At 44.5% G+C, this 19389-nt stretch overlaps 1 long non-coding RNA gene across 2 annotated transcripts in view; it reads left to right on the top strand.

Moving 5' to 3' along the window:
- The window catches only part of LOC134947569 (uncharacterized), a 79116-nt gene that overhangs the window by 18208 nt on the left and 41519 nt on the right, over window positions 1-19389 (top strand). For both annotated transcript variants that reach the window (XR_010182628.1, XR_010182629.1), the window contains exon 2: window positions 15413-15500. This is a non-coding gene — a long non-coding RNA (uncharacterized LOC134947569). The remainder of the gene's footprint in view (window positions 1-15412; window positions 15501-19389) is intronic.

Here is a 19389-nt window from a genome sequence, read left to right on the forward strand (position 1 = left end):
AGGTCTCACTGCACTAATGAGCTTATGGTCACCATACATATATAGATTAATTAGAGATGAGCGCCGGAAATTTTTCGGGTTTTGTGTTTTGGTTTTGGGTTCGGTTCCGCGGCCGTGTTTTGGGTTCGACCGCGTTTTGGCAAAACCTCACCGAATTTTTTTTGTCGGATTCGGGTGTGTTTTGGATTCGGGTGTTTTTTTCAAAAAACCCTAAAAAACAGCTTAAATCATAGAATTTGGGGGTAATTTTGATCCCAAAGTATTATTAACCTCAAAAAACATAATTTACACTCATTTTCAGCCTATTCTGAACACATCACACCTCACAATATTATTTTTAGTCCTAAAATTTGCACCGAGGTCGCTGTGTGAGTAAGATAAGCGACCCTAGTGGCCGACACAAACACCGGGCCCATCTAGGAGTGGCACTGCAGTGTCACGCAGGATGTCCCTTCCAAAAAACCCTCCCCAAACAGCACATGACGCAAAGAAAAAAAGAGGCGCAATGAGGTAGCTGTGTGAGTAAGATTAGCGACCCTAGTGGCCGACACAAACACCGGGCCCATCTAGGAGTGGCACTGCAGTGTCACGCAGGATGTCCCTTCCAAAAAACCCTCCCCAAACAGCACATGACGCAAAGAAAAAAAGAGGCGCAATGAGGTAGCTGACTGTGTGAGTAAGATAAGCGACCCTAGTTGCCGACACAAACACCGGGCCCATCTAGGAGTGGCACTGCAGTGTCACGCAGGATGTCCCTTCCAAAAAACCCTCCCCAAACAGCACATGACGCAAAGAAAAAAAGAGGCGCAATGAGGTAGCTGACTGTGTGAGAAAGATAAGCGACCCTAGTGGCCGACACAAACACCGGGCCCATCTAGGAGTGGCACTGCAGTGTCACGCAGGATGTCCCTTCCAAAAAACCCTCCCCAAACAGCACATGACGCAAAGAAAAAAGAGGCGCAATGAGGTAGCTGACTGTGTGAGAAAGATAAGCGACCCTAGTGGCCGACACAAACACCGGGCCCATCTAGGAGTGGCACTGCAGTGTCACGCAGGATGTCCCTTCCAAAAAACCCTCCCCAAACAGCACATGACGCAAAGAAAAAAAGAGGCGCAATGAGGTAGCTGTGTGAGAAAGATAAGCGACCCTAGTGGCCGACACAAACACCGGGCCCATCTAGGAGTGGCACTGCAGTGTCACGCAGGATGTCCCTTCCAAAAAACCCTCCCCAAACAGCACATGACGCAAAGAAAAAAAGAGGCGCAATGAGGTAGCTGTGTGAGTAAGATTAGCGACCCTAGTGGCCGACACAAACACCGGGCCCATCTAGGAGTGGCACTGCAGTGTCACGCAGGATGTCCCTTCCAAAAAACCCTCCCCAAACAGCACATGACGCAAAGAAAAAAAGAGGCGCAATGAGGTAGCTGTGTGAGTAAGATTAGCGACCCTAGTGGCCGACACAAACACCGGGCCCATCTAGGAGTGGCACTGCAGTGTCACGCAGGATGTCCCTTCCAAAAAACCCTCCCCAATCAGCACATGATGCAAAGAAAAAGAAAAGAAAAAAGAGGTGCAAGATGGAATTATCCTTGGGCCCTCCCACCCACCCTTATGTTGTATAAACAAAACAGGACATGCACACTTTAACCAACCCATCATTTCAGTGACAGGGTCTGCCACACGACTGTGACTGATATGACGGGTTGGTTTGGACCCCCCCCAAAAAAGAAGCAATTAATCTCTCCTTGCACAAACTGGCTCTACAGAGGCAAGATGTCCACCTCATCTTCACCCTCCGATATATCACCGTGTACATCCCCCTCCTCACAGATTATCAATTCGTCCCCACTGGAATCCACCATCTCAGCTCCCTGTGTACTTTGTGGAGGCAATTGCTGCTGGTCAATGTCTCCGCGGAGGAATTGATTATAATTCATTTTAATGAACATCATCTTCTCCACATTTTCTGGATGTAACCTCGTACGCCGATTGCTGACAAGGTGAGCGGCGGCACTAAACACTCTTTCGGAGTACACACTTGTGGGAGGGCAACTTAGGTAGAATAAAGCCAGTTTGTGCAAGGGCCTCCAAATTGCCTCTTTTTCCTGCCAGTATAAGTACGGACTGTGTGACGTGCCTACTTGGATGCGGTCACTCATATAATCCTCCACCATTCTATCAATGTTGAGAGAATCATATGCAGTGACAGTAGACGACATGTCCGTAATCGTTGTCAGGTCCTTCAGTCCGGACCAGATGTCAGCATCAGCAGTCGCTCCAGACTGCCCTGCATCACCGCCAGCGGGTGGGCTCGGAATTCTGAGCCTTTTCCTCGCACCCCCAGTTGCGGGAGAATGTGAAGGAGGAGATGTTGACAGGTCGCGTTCCGCTTGACTTGACAATTTTGTCACCAGCAGGTCTTTCAACCCCAGCAGACCTGTGTCTGCCGGAAAGAGAGATCCAAGGTAGGCTTTAAATCTAGGATCGAGCACGGTGGCCAAAATGTAGTGCTCTGATTTCAACAGATTGACCACCCGTGAATCCTTGTTAAGCGAATTAAGGGCTGCATCCACAAGTCCCACATGCCTAGCGGAATCGCTCCGTGTTAGCTCCTTCTTCAATGCCTCCAGCTTCTTCTGCAAAAGCCTGATGAGGGGAATGACCTGACTCAGGCTGGCAGTGTCTGAACTGACTTCACGTGTGGCAAGTTCAAAGGGCATCAGAACCTTGCACAACGTTGAAATCATTCTCCACTGCACTTGAGACAGGTGCATTCCATCTCCTATATCGTGCTCAATTGTATAGGCTTGAATGGCCTTTTGCTGCTCCTCCAACCTCTGAAGCATATAGAGGGTTGAATTCCACCTCGTTACCACTTCTTGCTTCAGATGATGGCAGGGCAGGTTCAGTAGTTTTTGGTGGTGCTCCAGTCTTCTGTACGTGGTGCCTGTACGCCGAAAGTGTCCCGCAATTTTTCTGGCCACCGACAGCATCTCTTGCACGCCCCTGTCGTTTTTTAAAAAATTCTGCACCACCAAATTCAAGGTATGTGCAAAACATGGGACGTGCTGGAATTTGCCCATATTTAATGCACACACAATATTGCTGGCGTTGTCCGATGCCACAAATCCACAGGAGAGTCCAATTGGGGTAAGCCATTCCGCGATGATCTTCCTCAGTTGCCGTAAGAGGTTTTCAGCTGTGTGCGTATTCTGGAAAGCGGTGATACAAAGCGTAGCCTGCCTAGGAAAGAGTTGGCGTTTGCGAGATGCTGCTACTGGTGCCGCCGCTGCTGTTCTTGCGGCGGGAGTCCATACATCTACCCAGTGGGCTGTCACAGTCATATAGTCCTGACCCTGCCCTGCTCCACTTGTCCACATGTCCGTGGTTAAGTGGACATTGGGTACAACTGCATTTTTTAGGACACTGGTGAGTCTTTTTCTGACGTCCGTGTACATTCTCGGTATCGCCTGCCTAGAGAAGTGGAACCTAGATGGTATTTGGTAACGGGGGCACACTGCCTCAATAAATTGTCTAGTTCCCTGTGAACTAACGGCGGATACCGGACGCACGTCTAACACCAACATAGTTGTCAAGGACTCAGTTATCCGCTTTGCAGTAGGATGACTGCTGTGATATTTCATCTTCCTCGCAAAGGACTGTTGAACAGTCAATTGCTTACTGGAAGTAGTACAAGTGGGCTTACGACTTCCCCTCTGGGATGACCATCGACTCCCAGCGGCAACAACAGCAGCGCCAGCAGCAGTAGGCGTTACACGCAAGGATGCATCGGAGGAATCCCAGGCAGGAGAGGACTCGTCAGACTTGCCAGTGACATGGCCTGCAGGACTATTGGCATTCCTGGGGAAGGAGGAAATTGACACTGAGGGAGTTGGTGGGGTGGTTTGCGTGAGCTTGGTTACAAGAGGAAGGGATTTACTGGTCAGTGGACTGCTTCCGCTGTCACCCAAAGTTTTTGAACTTGTCACTGACTTATTATGAATGCGCTGCAGGTGACGTATAAGGGAGGATGTTCCGAGGTGGTTAACGTCCTTACCCCTACTTATTACAGCTTGACAAAGGGAACACACGGCTTGACACCTGTTGTCCGCATTTCTGGTGAAATACCTCCACACCGAAGAGCTGATTTTTTTGGTATTTTCACCTGGCATGTCAACGGCCATATTCCTCCCACGGACAACAGGTGTCTCCCCGGGTGCCTGACTTAAACAAACCACCTCACCATCAGAATCCTCCTGGTCAATTTCCTCCCCAGCGCCAGCAACACCCATATCCTCCTCATCCTGGTGTACTTCAACACTGACATCTTCAATCTGACTATCAGGAACTGGACTGCGGGTGCTCCTTCCAGCACTTGCAGGGGGCATGCAAATAGTGGAAGGCGCATGCTCTTCACGTCCAGTGTTGGGAAGGTCAGGCATCGCAACCGACACAATTGGACTCTCCTTGTGGATTTGGGATTTCAAAGAACGCACAGTTCTTTGCGGTGCTTTTGCCAGCTTGAGTCTTTTCAGTTTTCTAGCGAGAGGCTGAGTGCTTCCATCCTCATGTGAAGCTGAACCACTAGCCATGAACATAGGCCAGGGCCTCAGCCGTTCCTTGCCACTCCGTGTGGTAAATGGCATATTGGCAAGTTTACGCTTCTCCTCCGACAATTTTATTTTAGGTTTTGGAGTCCTTTTTTTTCTGATATTTGGTGTTTTGGATTTGACATGCTCTGTACTATGACATTGGGCATCGGCCTTGGCAGACGACGTTGCTGGCATTTCATCGTCTCGGCCATGACTAGTGGCAGCAGCTTCAGCACGAGGTGGAAGTGGATCTTGATCTTTCCCTAATTTTGGAACCTCAACTTTTTTGTTCTCCATATTTTATAGGCAGAACTAAAAGGCACCTCAGGTAAACAATGGAGATGGATGGATTGGATACTAGTATACAATTATGGACGGACTGCCACGGTTAGGTGGTATAAAAAAACCACGGTTAGGTGGTATATATTATAATAATAATACAATTATGGATGGACGGACTGCCTGCCGACTGCCGACACAGAGGTAGCCACAGCCGTGAACTACCGCACTGTACACTGGTTGATAAAGAGATAGTAGTATACTCGTAACAACTAGTATGACACTATGACGACGGTATAAAGAATGAAAAAAAAACCACGGTTAGGTGGTATATATTATAATAATAATACAATTATGGACGGACGGACTGCCTGCCGACTGCCGACACAGAGGTAGCCACAGCCGTGAACTACCGCACTGTACACTGGTTGATAAAGAGATAGTAGTATACTCGTAACAACTAGTATGACACTATGACGACGGTATAAAGAAAGAAAAAAAAATACCACAGTTAGGTGGTATATATTATAATAATAATACAATTATGGATGGACGGACTGCCTGCCGACTGCCGACACAGAGGTAGCCACAGCCGTGAACTACCGCACTGTACACTGGTTGATAAAGAGATAGTAGTATACTCGTAACAACTAGTATGACACTATGACGACGGTATAAAGAATGAAAAAAAAACCACGGTTAGGTGGTATATATTATAATAATAATACAATTATGGATGGACGGACTGCCTGCCGACTGCCGACACAGAGGTAGCCACAGCCGTGAACTACCGCACTGTACACTGGTTGATAAAGAGATAGTAGTATACTCGTAACAACTAGTATGACACTATGACGACGGTATAAAGAATGAAAAAAAAACCACGGTTAGGTGGTATATATTATAATAATAATACAATTATGGATGGACGGACTGCCTGCCGACTGCCGACACAGAGGTAGCCACAGCCGTGAACTACCGCACTGTACACTGGTTGATAAAGAGATAGTAGTATACTCGTAACAACTAGTATGACACTATGACGACGGTATAAAGAATGGAAAAAAAACCACGGTTAGGTGGTATATATTATAATAATAATACAATTATGGATGGACGGACTGCCTGCCGACTGCCGACACAGAGGTAGCCACAGCCGTGAACTACCGCACTGTACACTGGTTGATAAAGAGATAGTAGTATACTCGTAACAACTAGTATGACACTATGACGACGGTATAAAGAAAGAAAAAAAAATACCACAGTTAGGTGGTATATATTATAATAATAATACAATTATGGATGGACGGACTGCCTGCCGACTGCCGACACAGAGGTAGCCACAGCCGTGAACTACCGCACTGTACACTGGTTGATAAAGAGATAGTAGTATACTCGTAACAACTAGTATGACACTATGACGGTATAAAGAATGAAAAAAAAACCACGGTTAGGTGGTATATATTATAATAATAATACAATTATGGATGGACGGACTGCCTGCCGACTGCCGACACAGAGGTAGCCACAGCCGTGAACTACCGCACTGTACACTGGTTGATAAAGAGATAGTAGTATACTCGTAACAACTAGTATGACACTATGACGACGGTATAAAGAAAGAAAAAAAAATACCACAGTTAGGTGGTATATATTATAATAATAATACAATTATGGATTGACGGACTGCCTGCCGACTGCCGACACAGAGGTAGCCACAGCCGTGAACTACCGCACTGTACACTGGTTGATAAAGAGATAGTAGTATACTCGTAACAACTAGTATGACACTATGACGACGGTATAAAGAATGAAAAAAAAACCACGGTTAGGTGGTATATATTATAATAATAATACAATTATGGATGGACGGACTGCCTGCCGACTGCCGACACAGAGGTAGCCACAGCCGTGAACTACCGCACTGTACACTGGTTGATAAAGAGATAGTAGTATACTCGTAACAACTAGTATGACACTATGACGACGGTATAAAGAATGAAAAAAAAACCACGGTTAGGTGGTATATATTATAATAATAATACAATTATGGATGGACGGACTGCCTGCCGACTGCCGACACAGAGGTAGCCACAGCCGTGAACTACCGCACTGTACACTGGTTGATAAAGAGATAGTAGTATACTCGTAACAACTAGTATGACACTATGACGGTATAAAGAATGAAAAAAAAACCACGGTTAGGTGGTATATATTATAATAATAATACAATTATGGATGGACGGACTGCCTGCCGACTGCCGACACAGAGGTAGCCACAGCCGTGAACTACCGCACTGTACACTGGTTGATAAAGAGATAGTAGTATACTCGTAACAACTAGTATGACACTATGACGACGGTATAAAGAAAGAAAAAAAAATACCACGGTTAGGTGGTATATATTGTAATACAATTATGGATGGACGGACTGCCTGCCGAGTTCCGACTGCCGACACAGAGGTAGCCACAGCCGTGAACTACCGCACTGTACTGTGTCTGCTGCTAATATAGACTGGTTGATAAAGAGATAGTATACAATACATACAACAATATACTACTATACTGGTGGTCAGGCACTGGTCACCACTAGTCACACTGGCAGTGGCACTCCTGCAGCAAAAGTGTGCACTGTTTAATTTTAAATTAATATAATATTATGTACTCCTGGGGGCTCCTGCTATAACAACCTGCAGTGCTCCCCAGTCTCCCCCACAATTATTATAAGCTTTGCCTTTTATACATTGATGTGCAGCACACTGGGCTGAGCTGAGTGCACACAGACTGAGTCACACTGTGTGACTGGCTGCTGCTGTGTATCGTTTTTTTTCAGGCAGAGAACGGATATAGCAGAGAACGGATATATTATATTAAAATAAATAAAAGTTAACTAACAACAACTGCACTGGTCACTGTGGTAAACTCTGTCTGACTCTGCACAATCTCTCTCTCTCTTCTAATCTAATTTCTAATGGAGAGGACGCCAGCCACGTCCTCTCCCTATCAATCTCAATGCACGTGTGAAAATGGCGGCGACGCGCGGCTCCTTATATAGAATCCGAGTCTCGCGAGAATCCGACAGCGTCATGATGACGTTCGGGCGCGCTCGGGTTAACCGAGCAAGGCGGGAAGATCCGAGTCGCTCGGACCCGTGAAAAAAAAACATGAAGTTCGGATTCCGAGGAACCGAACCCGCTCATCTCTAAGATTAATCACTTGCCGCTTGATCCAATGTCCCCATGGGACCCGCACGGTTTGAATGTCCCTTATCCTGGGGTTGTTGCACAATCCCCGGGCCGAATGCTTGTAATAACGCTGGAGGAATGTCTGTCCCAGTAGTGTGGCAATACAACAGGAAAGTCCTCACCAGTAGTGCATAGTTGCAATGAAGTTCGGTCCTTGTTATATGGATGTGGGTACAAATGGCAGCGCTTTTTGGCAGAGTCCACAGAGGTCCAAGCGGTGATGAATATTCCGTAAAAAGGTGACACAGGCTCACACCTAGGTGTGAGCCTGTGTCACCTTTTCACTGAATATTCTTTGCAATCTTTGCAATTGACATCACGCGCCTCCTGAATACATAATGTCTCATGCAAATATTGTAGTGGTTGCTGATAGGTTCAGTTTTTACTTTCTAAACATTTTATTTCAGACGTTCAGTTATGCAGAGCTTTGCTGGGAGATTTTTTCTTTTTTCTTTTTTTATTACCAAATGCTTTTAATTAAATAGTGTAATCTGTTGGCCTTGTCATCATGTCAATAAATTATTCTACAACGGACCTTTCTGAGAATATAGATAAACATATAAAGACAAATAGATTGCTTTTTAACACTACTATAACACACAAGGTAAGTTAACCTATAAATTCCTGTGAATTATATCTGCATGTTATCCAGTGTATTTGTTGGTGTCTGGTCGATATAGTGGCCACCATTATGCATAGTCATGTATGTTAGAAGACACTTTGGATCCCCATCCTGCCATCTCATTGACTTATATTCAGTACTTAGAAAAAAGGTCCAAGTACTCTGATAACCAAAGGCTACAAGTTGTTGCAAAATTTACAGTTGTTGCCGCTCTGGACAAGGTATAAGATGCTTATTTTCTTAATTTATGAAATTATCTCACTGATCTCGTCCTGTAGTTATAACTAGTTATAAGAATTAATAATTACTCCAAGAAAAAAGGTGCTCATACTACGTCCCACTGAGTACCAACAGACGTGGACCCGGGAAATTAGAACCATCGCCATTCTGCGCTCTCTGTGACACAGCTCACACTGCAACCCACTGAGTGCCATCAGAAACAACATAGCTGTAACTATTCCTATAATTTGCAATAGTGGTTAAATAGACTTTAATCTGTGTTTCCCCATGGATATGCATATATGTATGGCTAATATTATTTATAGCACATTAATTGACCGTTATTGATTTATAATTATTTGTATATCTACATCTACTGTAATTTATAGATGATAAATCAGGGTCATAGCCAGAACTTTGTGGGACCCATAGCAACATTTTGAAGGGCCCCTGTACTAATGCGTCTAGAGACACCTATCCACAGCAATTGTTAATTTTAAACCCATAATAATATATTTATTATTTATTTATTAATTACCAGTTATTTATATAGAGCACACATATTCCGCAGCACTGTACAGAGAATATTTTCCCATTCATTTCAGCCCCTGCCCCAGTGAAGCTCACAATCTATATTCCCTATCACGTGTACACACAGACACATTCACGCTAGGGTTAATTTTGTTGAGAGCCAATTAACCTACCAGTATATTTTTGGATTCTGAACCATACTGTTGCCATAGTAAATGTTATGCTCCATATTAGGGCCCTAGTCTATTTTATGAACCACAGTAGTGCTCTAGTTCATTGTAGGGCTATCAGTACATATTATCCAGCACTGTGACATCAATTCATATTATGACATGCAGTTTGCCCAGTTCATATTATACCAAACTATAGTGCCTCCACTGCATATTGTGCCACATTACAGATGCCAGTTCAGATTATGAAACTTTATAATCCCCACCATTTCATGTTATAACTATTGATGTGCACCGGAAATTTTTCGGGTTTTGGTTTTGGATTCGGTTCCACGGGCGTGTTTTGGATTCGGACGCATTTTGGCAAAACCTCCCTGAAAATTTTTTGTCGGATTCGGGTGGGTTTTGGATTCGGGTGTTTTTAAAAACAAAACAAAACAAAAAAACTCAAAAACAGTTTAAATCATAGAATTTGGGGGTCATTTTGATCCCATAGTATTATTAACCTCAATAACCATAAGTTCCACTCATTTCCAGTCTATTCTGAACACCTTACACCTCACAATATTATTTTTAGTCCTAAAATTTGCACCGAGGTCGCTGGATGGCTAAGCTAAGCGATCCAAGTGGCCGAAACAAACACCTGGCCCATCTAGGAGTGGCACTGCAGTGTCAGACAGGATGGCAGATTTAAAAAATAGTCCCTAAACGGCACATGATGCAAAGAAAAAAAAGAGGTGCAATGAGGTAGCTGTGTGACTAAGCTAAGCGACCCAAGTGGTCGACACAAACACCTGGTGCATCTAGGAGTGGCACTGCAGTTTTCTAGCGAGAGGATGAGTGCTTCCATCCTCATGTGAATCTGAACTACTAGCCATGAACATAGGCCAGGACCTCAGTCGTTCCTTGCCACTCCGTGTCGTAAATGGCATATTGGCAAGTTTACGCTTCTCATCAGACGCTTTTAATTTTGAGTTTTGGGTCATTTAACTGAACTTTTGTAGTATACTTGACGACACAGAGGTAGAGCAGTGGACTACTGTACCGTACTGCTATATATATACTGGTGGTCACAGCAACATTCTGCACTGTCCCCTGCTACTATATACTGCGCACAACTAAAATGCAGCACAGGTATGGATGCATAGTATACTTGACGACACAGAGGTAGAGCAGTGGACTACTGTTCCGTACTGCTATATATATACTGGTGGTCACAGCAACATTCTGCACTGTCCTCCTTCTATATACTACAATGCAGCACAGATATGGAGCATTTTTCAGGCAGAGAACGTAGATATTTTCAGCACACTGAGCACAGATATTTGCAAGCACACTGAGCACAGATATTTGCAGCACACTGAGCAGATATTTGCAGCACACTGAACACAGAAACTGAGAGAACGCAGCCACGTCCTCTCGCTATCATCTCCAAAGCACGAGTGAAAATGACGGTGACGCGCGGCTCCTTATATAGAATACGAATCTCACGAGAATCCGACAGCGGAATGATGACGTTCGGGCGCGCTCGGGTTAACCGAGCAAGGCAGGAAGATTCGAGTCTGCCTCAGAACCGTGTAAAATGGGTGAAGTTCGGGGGGGTTCGGATCCTGAGGAACCGAACCCGCTCATCACTAGTTATAAGCCATCCAGCGACCTTGGTGCACCTCCTTTTTTTTTCTTTGTATCATGTGCTGTTTGGGCACTATTTTTTAAATCTGCCATCCTGTCTGACACTGCAGTGCCACTCCTAGATGGGCCAGGTGTTTGTGTCGGCCACTTGGGTCGCTTAGCTTAGCCATCCAGCGACCTTGGTGCACCTCTTTTTTTTTTTTTTTTTTTTTTTTTTTTTTTTGCATCATGTGCTGTTTGGGGACTATTTTTTGAAGTGCCATCCTGTCTGACACTGCAGTGCCACTCCTAGATGAGCCAGGTGTTTGTGTCGGCCACTTGGGTCGCTTAGCTTAGCCATCCAGCGACCTCTGTGCAAATTTTAGGACTAAAAATAATATTGTGAGGTGTTCAGAATAGACTGGAAATGAGTGGAAATTATGCTTATTGAGGTTAATAATACTATGGGATCAAAATGACCCCCAAGTTCTATGATTTAAGCTGTTTTTGAGGGTTTTTTGTAAAAAAACACCCGAATCCAAAACACACCCGAATACTACAAAAAATTTTCAGGGAGGTTTTGCCAAAACGCGTCCAAATCCAAAACACGGCCGCAGAAAACCGAATCCAAAACCAAAATACAAAACCAGAAAAATTTTCGGTGCACATCACTAGTTATAACACATTACAATGAGCAAGTCAAGAGGCATAACTACATATATTGAAGGCCCGAAGGTAAAGGTTTGTAAGGACCCTTGCATATCACCCAAAGTGTGTCTCTCTTAGCTATGGACCCATAGCAGTAGCACTACTGGCATCTACAGTAGCTATGCCCTTTGTGATAAATCCATGTTTTCCACCTGGAAATAGTAAACGTTTCTTACAAATGTTATCAAAGGATACATAGTGTAAAGGGCCTATCAAAACTTCCCTTAATATTTGCATTTAGTAATAATTCTGGACTTTGCTGCGGCAGTATGATAATATAGCACCCCTACACTATGAAAGCGATGTTGAAACGTTTTATAAATTAGATTGCTTACATTTAAAAAGAGAGAATTTGTGAATTAATCCTCTCATTCATGCGACTGGTGTGTTTAATTTTTGCATAATGTTGTTTTACAGATTTTTCCAGTAAACCTTAATGTTAGTGTTGTAGACATATGCTGTCCAATAGGCACACAGACATCTGTCCTTAGGGTTTATCTTCCCGGAGGTACTCCACAGATGGTTGTATGACTTTCATTCATTATACTGTGTGTATTGAGAACTTATAGGGGTATATGCAATTCACGGCGAATCGCGGCAATTTTTCACCGTTTTTTAATTCGACTTAATTCGACAGGTGAATTCCGGAAGGTGGCTTCCGGAATTCACCATATTCAATGAAAAACGGATTCGCCAGAATCGCGGGCGAAAATCGGCCGATTTGGCGGATTTTGCCGCGATTTTAAAAAACGGGAAAAAACGGGAAAACCCCCCCCAAAAAAATGGCGTGGGGTCCCCCCTCCAAAGCATAATCAGCCTCGGGCTCTTCGAGCTGGTCCTGGTTCTAAAAATGCAGGGGAAAAATTGGGCAGGGATCCCCCGTATTTTTAAAACCAGCACCGGGCTCTGCGCCTGGTGCTGGTGCCAAAAATACGGGGGACAAAAAGAGTAGGGGTCCCCCGTATTTTTAACACCAGCATCGGGCTCCACTAGCTGGACAGATAATGCCACAGCCGGAGGTCACTTTTATGCCGTGCCCTGCGGCCGTGGCATTAAATATCCAACTAGTCACCCCTGGCCGGGGTACCCTGGGGGAGTGGGGACCCCTACAATCAAGGGGTCCCCCCCCAGCCACCCAAGGGCCAGGGGTGAAGCCCGAGGCTGTCCCCCCCATCCAATGGGCTGCGGATGGGGGGGCTGATAGCCTTTTGTGATAATAAAAAGATATTGTTTTTTCCAGTAGTACTACAAGTCCCAGCAAGCCTCCCCCGCAAGCTGGTACTTGGAGAACCACAAGTACCAGCATGCGGGAGAAAAACGGGCCCGCTGGTACCTGTAGTACTACTGGAAAAAAATACCCAAATAAAAACAGTACACACACACCGTGATAGTAAAACTTTATTACACACTACCGACACACACATACTTACCTATGTTGACAGGCCGACTGCCACGGTCTCCGACGATCCGAGGTACCTGTGAAAAAATTATACTCACCTTCCAGTGTCCAGAGGTAAATCCAGGTCCAGAGATAATCCACGTACTTGGCAAAACAAAAAAACGAACACCGATCCATACCGGACTAAGAAAGGGGTCCCATGCTTTCACATCAGACCCCTTTCTCCCGAATGCCGGGACATCACGTGACTCCTGTCACTGAAGTCCCTTTAGCCAATCAGGAAGCGCTACTTCCGTGGCGCTCACCTGATTGGCTGTACGCTGTCTGTGCTGTGACAGCGCATCGCAAAGCCGCTCCATTACTTTCAATGGTGGGAACTTTGCGGGTAGCGGTGGGGTTAACCCGCGGTCAGCCGCTGACCGGCGGGTGACCTCACCGCTAGCCGCTAAGTTCCCACCATTGAATATAATGGACTGGGCTGTGCGATGCGCTGTCTGCTCAGACGCGCAGAGCCAGTCAGATGAGCGCAACGAAGTTGCGCTTCCTGATTGGCTTTAGAGACCTTTCTGTGACAGCTGTCACTGACAGGTCTCTCTGCATTCGGGGTAAGGGGTCCCATGTGTCAGCATGGGACCCCTTTCAGTCCGTTTGGTCGGGTATTTGCGTTTTGTTTTTTTCTCCAAGTACGTGGATTTATCTCTGGACCATGGCTGAGGTGAGTATATTGATCTTTTATTTTCAGGTACCCCTGGATTCTACATGGAGAAGAGGACCGATGTCGGCGTGTGAACATAGGTAAGTATGTGTGTGTCGACGTATGAAATAAAGTTTTACTTTCACGGTGTGTGTGTCCTGTTTTTATTTGGGTATTTTTTTCCAGTAGTACTACAGGTACCAGCGGGCCCGTTTTTCTCCCGCATGCAGGTACTTGTGGTTCTCCAAGTACCAGCTTGCGGGGGAGGCTTGCTGGGACTTGTAGTACTGCTGGAAAAAACAATATTCTTTTCATGATCACAAAAGGCTATCAGCCCCCCCATCCGCAGCCCATTGGATGGGGGGGACAGCCTCGGGCTTCACCCCTGGCCCTTGGGTGGCTGGGGGGGGGACCCCTTGATTGAAGGGGTCCCCACTTCCCCAGGGTACCCCGGCCAGGGGTGACTAGTTGGATATTTAATGCCACGGCCGCAGGGCACGGCATAAAAGTGACCCCCGGCTGTGGCATTATCTGTCCAGCTAGTGGAGCCCGATGCTGGTGTTAAAAATACGGGGGACCCCTACGCTTTTTGTCCCCCGTATTTTAGGCACCAGCACCAGGCGCAGAGCCCGGTGCTGGTTTTAAAAATACGGGGGATCCCCTGTCAATTTTCCCCCCGCATTTTTAGAACCAGGACCAGCTCGAAGAGCCCGAGGCTGGTTATGCTTTGGAGGGGGGACCCCACGCCATTTTTTTTTAGGATTTTACCGTTCCAGCAATAAAAAAAAAAAAAAAATATTTTAAAAAATATATAAATAATATTTGTGCCTCCAAAAAAAAAAGAAAAAAAAGTACCTAATCCCTTCTAATATAAATAGATCTGCTATTCCCAAAAAAAAAAAACACAAAAAAAAACATGTTTAAATTTTTTTTATTTGTTTTCACCCTCCAAAGTGTGGCGGATTGAAAATGACGAATTTGCTGTCTAAAAGCACTGCTGTCGAATTTCCAAACTTGAATTGAATATGCTTTGGTTGAATTGCAGCACTTGTATCATTGCAGAAAAGTCGAATTTGCAAAAATTCGAATTTCAAAAAGTCGAATTTTGAAAGTCCGTTTTTTGGTCGGAAAGCACTGAATTGCATAGGCAAATTTTTTTTTTGGTCGAAAATGACCCGAAATTCGACAATTTCGGGAATTCGACCGCAATTGCATATACCCCATAATGACTGTGCTTGTATAGACTGTTGTTATATTAATGTGTGTGTTAACATCAGGTTTTACTTAATCACAGGCGCAGCATGGGCAAAATTGATGATGTATTCCCATCCTGTTTTATAGAATGGTACTGAAGAGCCCAATGCAGACAGTCATCACAAACCTTGGGAACGCTTCAAGAATCCTTTTGTGATCAACAATGATTTAACAGGTAGGAAAATCGAATTAGTCATACAGTAAATGGTGAGGTGGAATACTGGCCAGATATTGCAAGTACCTCACATGCTTTGATCTTATTGTATAAACCATTGACGTTTATTTACTGAGGAGTATATACCAGATCCTAACAATCAATAAACAGGCAAGAGTTTCCTTTTAGCGCCACATTACAATGGGCCATAAAAACAAATCCTCAAGTTGAATGGGAAAAGATACCTTGAATCTCGCAGAATATATTTTTAAGCGATTATGAGACACATAAAGATATTTTAGTTCTGTAAGCAATCCTGCTTCATATCCTTTCCCTACGCCGCCATATAAAGTTGGTAAAATAACTAGATTCATTTAATGGAATTATAGAAATAATGCTATTCAAAATGTAAATCTGAACTAAAAGTTTTTGTTTACAATGCAAGTAACAGATAAACCCCATCAAACTAATGGTTTTGAAGGGTCTGCCCAGACCCTGACTGTTATATGAAAACATTATTTACAGTATATGGTACTGCCAATCACATTAAAGGTTAACATTTTTCTGCATACGTTATGTTAACTGCTTCATTAAAGCAATCCTAGCAAATGCCATTTTATTGCACAGTGCACTAGTTCCCAGCAAGGCAGAAAACTGTGGTATCACAATAGGTGCAAAAGCAGCTGTAAGCCTGACACACTTATACCCCTTTTCCACCTACGTACCGTGTCCGATCCGGGATTTTTAACACGGCTACAACCCGTGTCGGCTCCCCCAATTCCACTACACTTCGACACGGGTTATTCCCGTGTCTGATCTGTTTCCACCTAACCCGGGTAAGCTCTGTAAAAGCCTATTGCTGTCATTACAAATTGACTTTTTACTGTCTCATCAAGATGATGTCATCAAAAGGACCAAAACGGAGGGGTGGGGCCTGCTCACAGCATTGCAGCAATGGACGCCGGTGCAGTAGCTGTGTCTAGCATGGAGTCGCAGACTGTTTGCAGTTTACTGCTGCTTTCTGGTACAGACAGCTTGATGCAGCTTTTCACCTTGTGCTACCTACTGCAGAGCTGGAGAAGGAGAGCTCAATTCTTTGCAGAGAGGGCTACCTATCGACGCAAATATTTGAAAAGGAGGAGAGCGCGTATATCATCCACTGTTGTTATTTCTCTCATAACAATGAACTCTACACCAAGCCGAAGAATGTGGATGAGAGATCAGACATGGGGAAGCATTCATGCAGACTATTCTAGCATATCAGGAGGAGCAGTGGATGTCAAACTTCAGGATGTCTCGCGCTACAATCGAGTATGTTTTGGAACTACTGTCCCCCGCAATAACCATGCAGACCACCAGGTTCCGGAAGCCCATTGAGCCAGCCAGGAGATTAGCGATTGCTCTCTGGTGGTATGCTACCCCTGGAGAGTATCTCACAGTTTCCAGTTTATTGCCTGCATGTGCCCAGCGTAGTGTTGTTTGCTGCTGCGGTGCCTGCATGTGCCCAGCGTGTCTCCCAGGGATGACATCATCTTCCAGTGCCCCAGAAGCACCAATCAGCGTCTCAGAGCGTTACTCGGGTCTGAAAACACGTGTAATGACCGTTTCCACTGCACCGCTATCCGTGTCATTACCGTGTTCTACCCAGGTAAATAGCCGGGTTGGATTCCCGGGTCACTCAACCCGTGTTGACCCGTTTCCACCTACTAAAAACCTGTGTCGATGCGCGCCCCCGTGCAAAAACACGGGTAAAAACAGCTAGTGGAAAAGGGGTATTAGTCTGCAAGTACACAAACCTGTCAACATGCAGTACAGGTTTTAAGGATATCCATATCCTTTTATTTTATTTATTTTGTCATATATTGTGCCTGAGTAGTAGGGTAGCTATATGTTTCTGCAGGCAAGGCCATAGTTTAATGTGTGGAATGGCTGTTCTCATAGCTCTTGTAGAACTACAAGACCCAGCAAGCACTTCCATTCATAGTGCTCTCAGTTTCACAAAAGTTGTAGAGCCACAAAGCTACACTCTAGGGACTGGCTTTATTAATTATTATTATTATTATTATTGTTATCCTTTATATGGCGCCACAGGGGTTCCAAAGCGCCTACCAAAGAACAAAAACAAATGAGCACAGCAAGAAAATGACTTACAAATTGTCTTACAGGAATGACTACAGATCCCAGCAAGCCTCCCCTGCATGTTGGTAGTTAGGGAACCATAAGTACCAGCATGCGGGGTATTACCTATAGTCACCATATAAAGGAAATCTAAAAAAAAGTACTCACACACCATGATATGGATTGTTGTTATAATCTCTCTTGCACACTCACTCACACATGCTTACCTATAATCCTTGTAGCCATTCATGTATTTTTTATCCAATTGCATCTACATAACCTGTAAAAAAAAAAAACTTTATCACCTATTCCTAGTGTAGATTAGGTCCTGTTCAGTGCAAGTAGGCATTCCAGGGATTAAAAAAATAACAAAGCACAAGACCCGACCCAGATGGACATCAGGAAGTATATGTATTAACACATACAAACATTTACACAGGATCAGTACGAGATCCTGGCAGTCGGGATCCAGGCGGTCAGGAGACCAATGCCAGGAGCCCGACAGCCTGGATCCAAGCAGCGAGTGCAGCGTGTACCCTCGCGGTCTTGCTGCACTGGCCATGCTTCAGGCCTGGTGGCGACTTTTGGTCGCCACAGGTTTCTACTCCCCTCCGATCAATTGATTGCCTCCCATTTACACACAAAAAGTACTTTTCAGATATAAATGATCTGTGCAGGCTTCATGTTCGGGAGTAAATACTTGGAAAAGATATACAGCACTATATACTGGATAAAGACAATATAACTTCTTTATTTTACAAAATAAAATATTTGGTTGCAACCATAAATACAATTAGAAATTTAAAAAAAAAAAAAAAAAAAATATATATATATATATATATATATATATATATATATATATATATATATATATATATATATATATGTAAAAAACAGGGCAAACACAGCACAGCACTTCATTCGGTATATTACCACTTGTAGAGGCCACACACAGTCTCCTGTATAGAATCCTTTGGAGAATATTGCCACAGTCCAAGGGGTATAGATATAACTTGTGGAGATGTAAAGTCCATACGGAGTGGATGGAAAACCTTTTGAAGCTTGATTATGGACAATTATAGTCCTATTGAAAGCATGGTCTCAAACTCCTCTTGCGGACACCAACAAGTTCCCCATTTCAGGCGTGCAGGACTTCTAGGCGTATTCCAGGATAGGAGGTTTTTGGTTGTAGTGGAGGCCTCTGTAAACCGACGCGTTTCGCTGTGTCAACAGCTTTATCAAGGTGTATGTGTGTCCATTGTGCAGTTGCCCTTTTTAAAGGCTGTGCTGATTGCCCATTGTTAACAGCTGTACTTAAATTAAAATCATTAATTAACACAAAAAATAAAATTATATCCAGTTTTATTCATTGGTAATATATGGAGACAAGTGTATATGTATTCGGAAATCCCTTTTGTTTCTTATTATCTGAAATCAATATATAGAACAATAGGAGCATTTCCTAATTCACTATTGCGATCATGTGACCGCGTGTGTGTATTTCCTGTGTCTGGAACGCATACCAGACTATGATAGGCTCTGAAGTTAAAAAAACGCCGGTCACGTGACGCTATTTGTATGCACGTGATCGGCTGTAGTACTCGCGATGGCTCTAAGGAACAGAAGTGAGGTCATGATCACATGACCGGATCCCCCCATCTGACGCGGCTCTCGAGGTAGTGGCCTAAATGCTCGCGAGAGCCGCGACGTACACATCGAGGTCTAGGTCACGTGACTAGACCCGCCCGTGACGTGACTCCCGGAAGTAACCGATACCCGCAGTCCGGGCGCG

Source organism: Pseudophryne corroboree, chromosome 8, assembly GCF_028390025.1.
Source record: "Pseudophryne corroboree isolate aPseCor3 chromosome 8, aPseCor3.hap2, whole genome shotgun sequence".
Lineage (NCBI taxonomy): Eukaryota > Metazoa > Chordata > Amphibia > Anura > Myobatrachidae > Pseudophryne > Pseudophryne corroboree.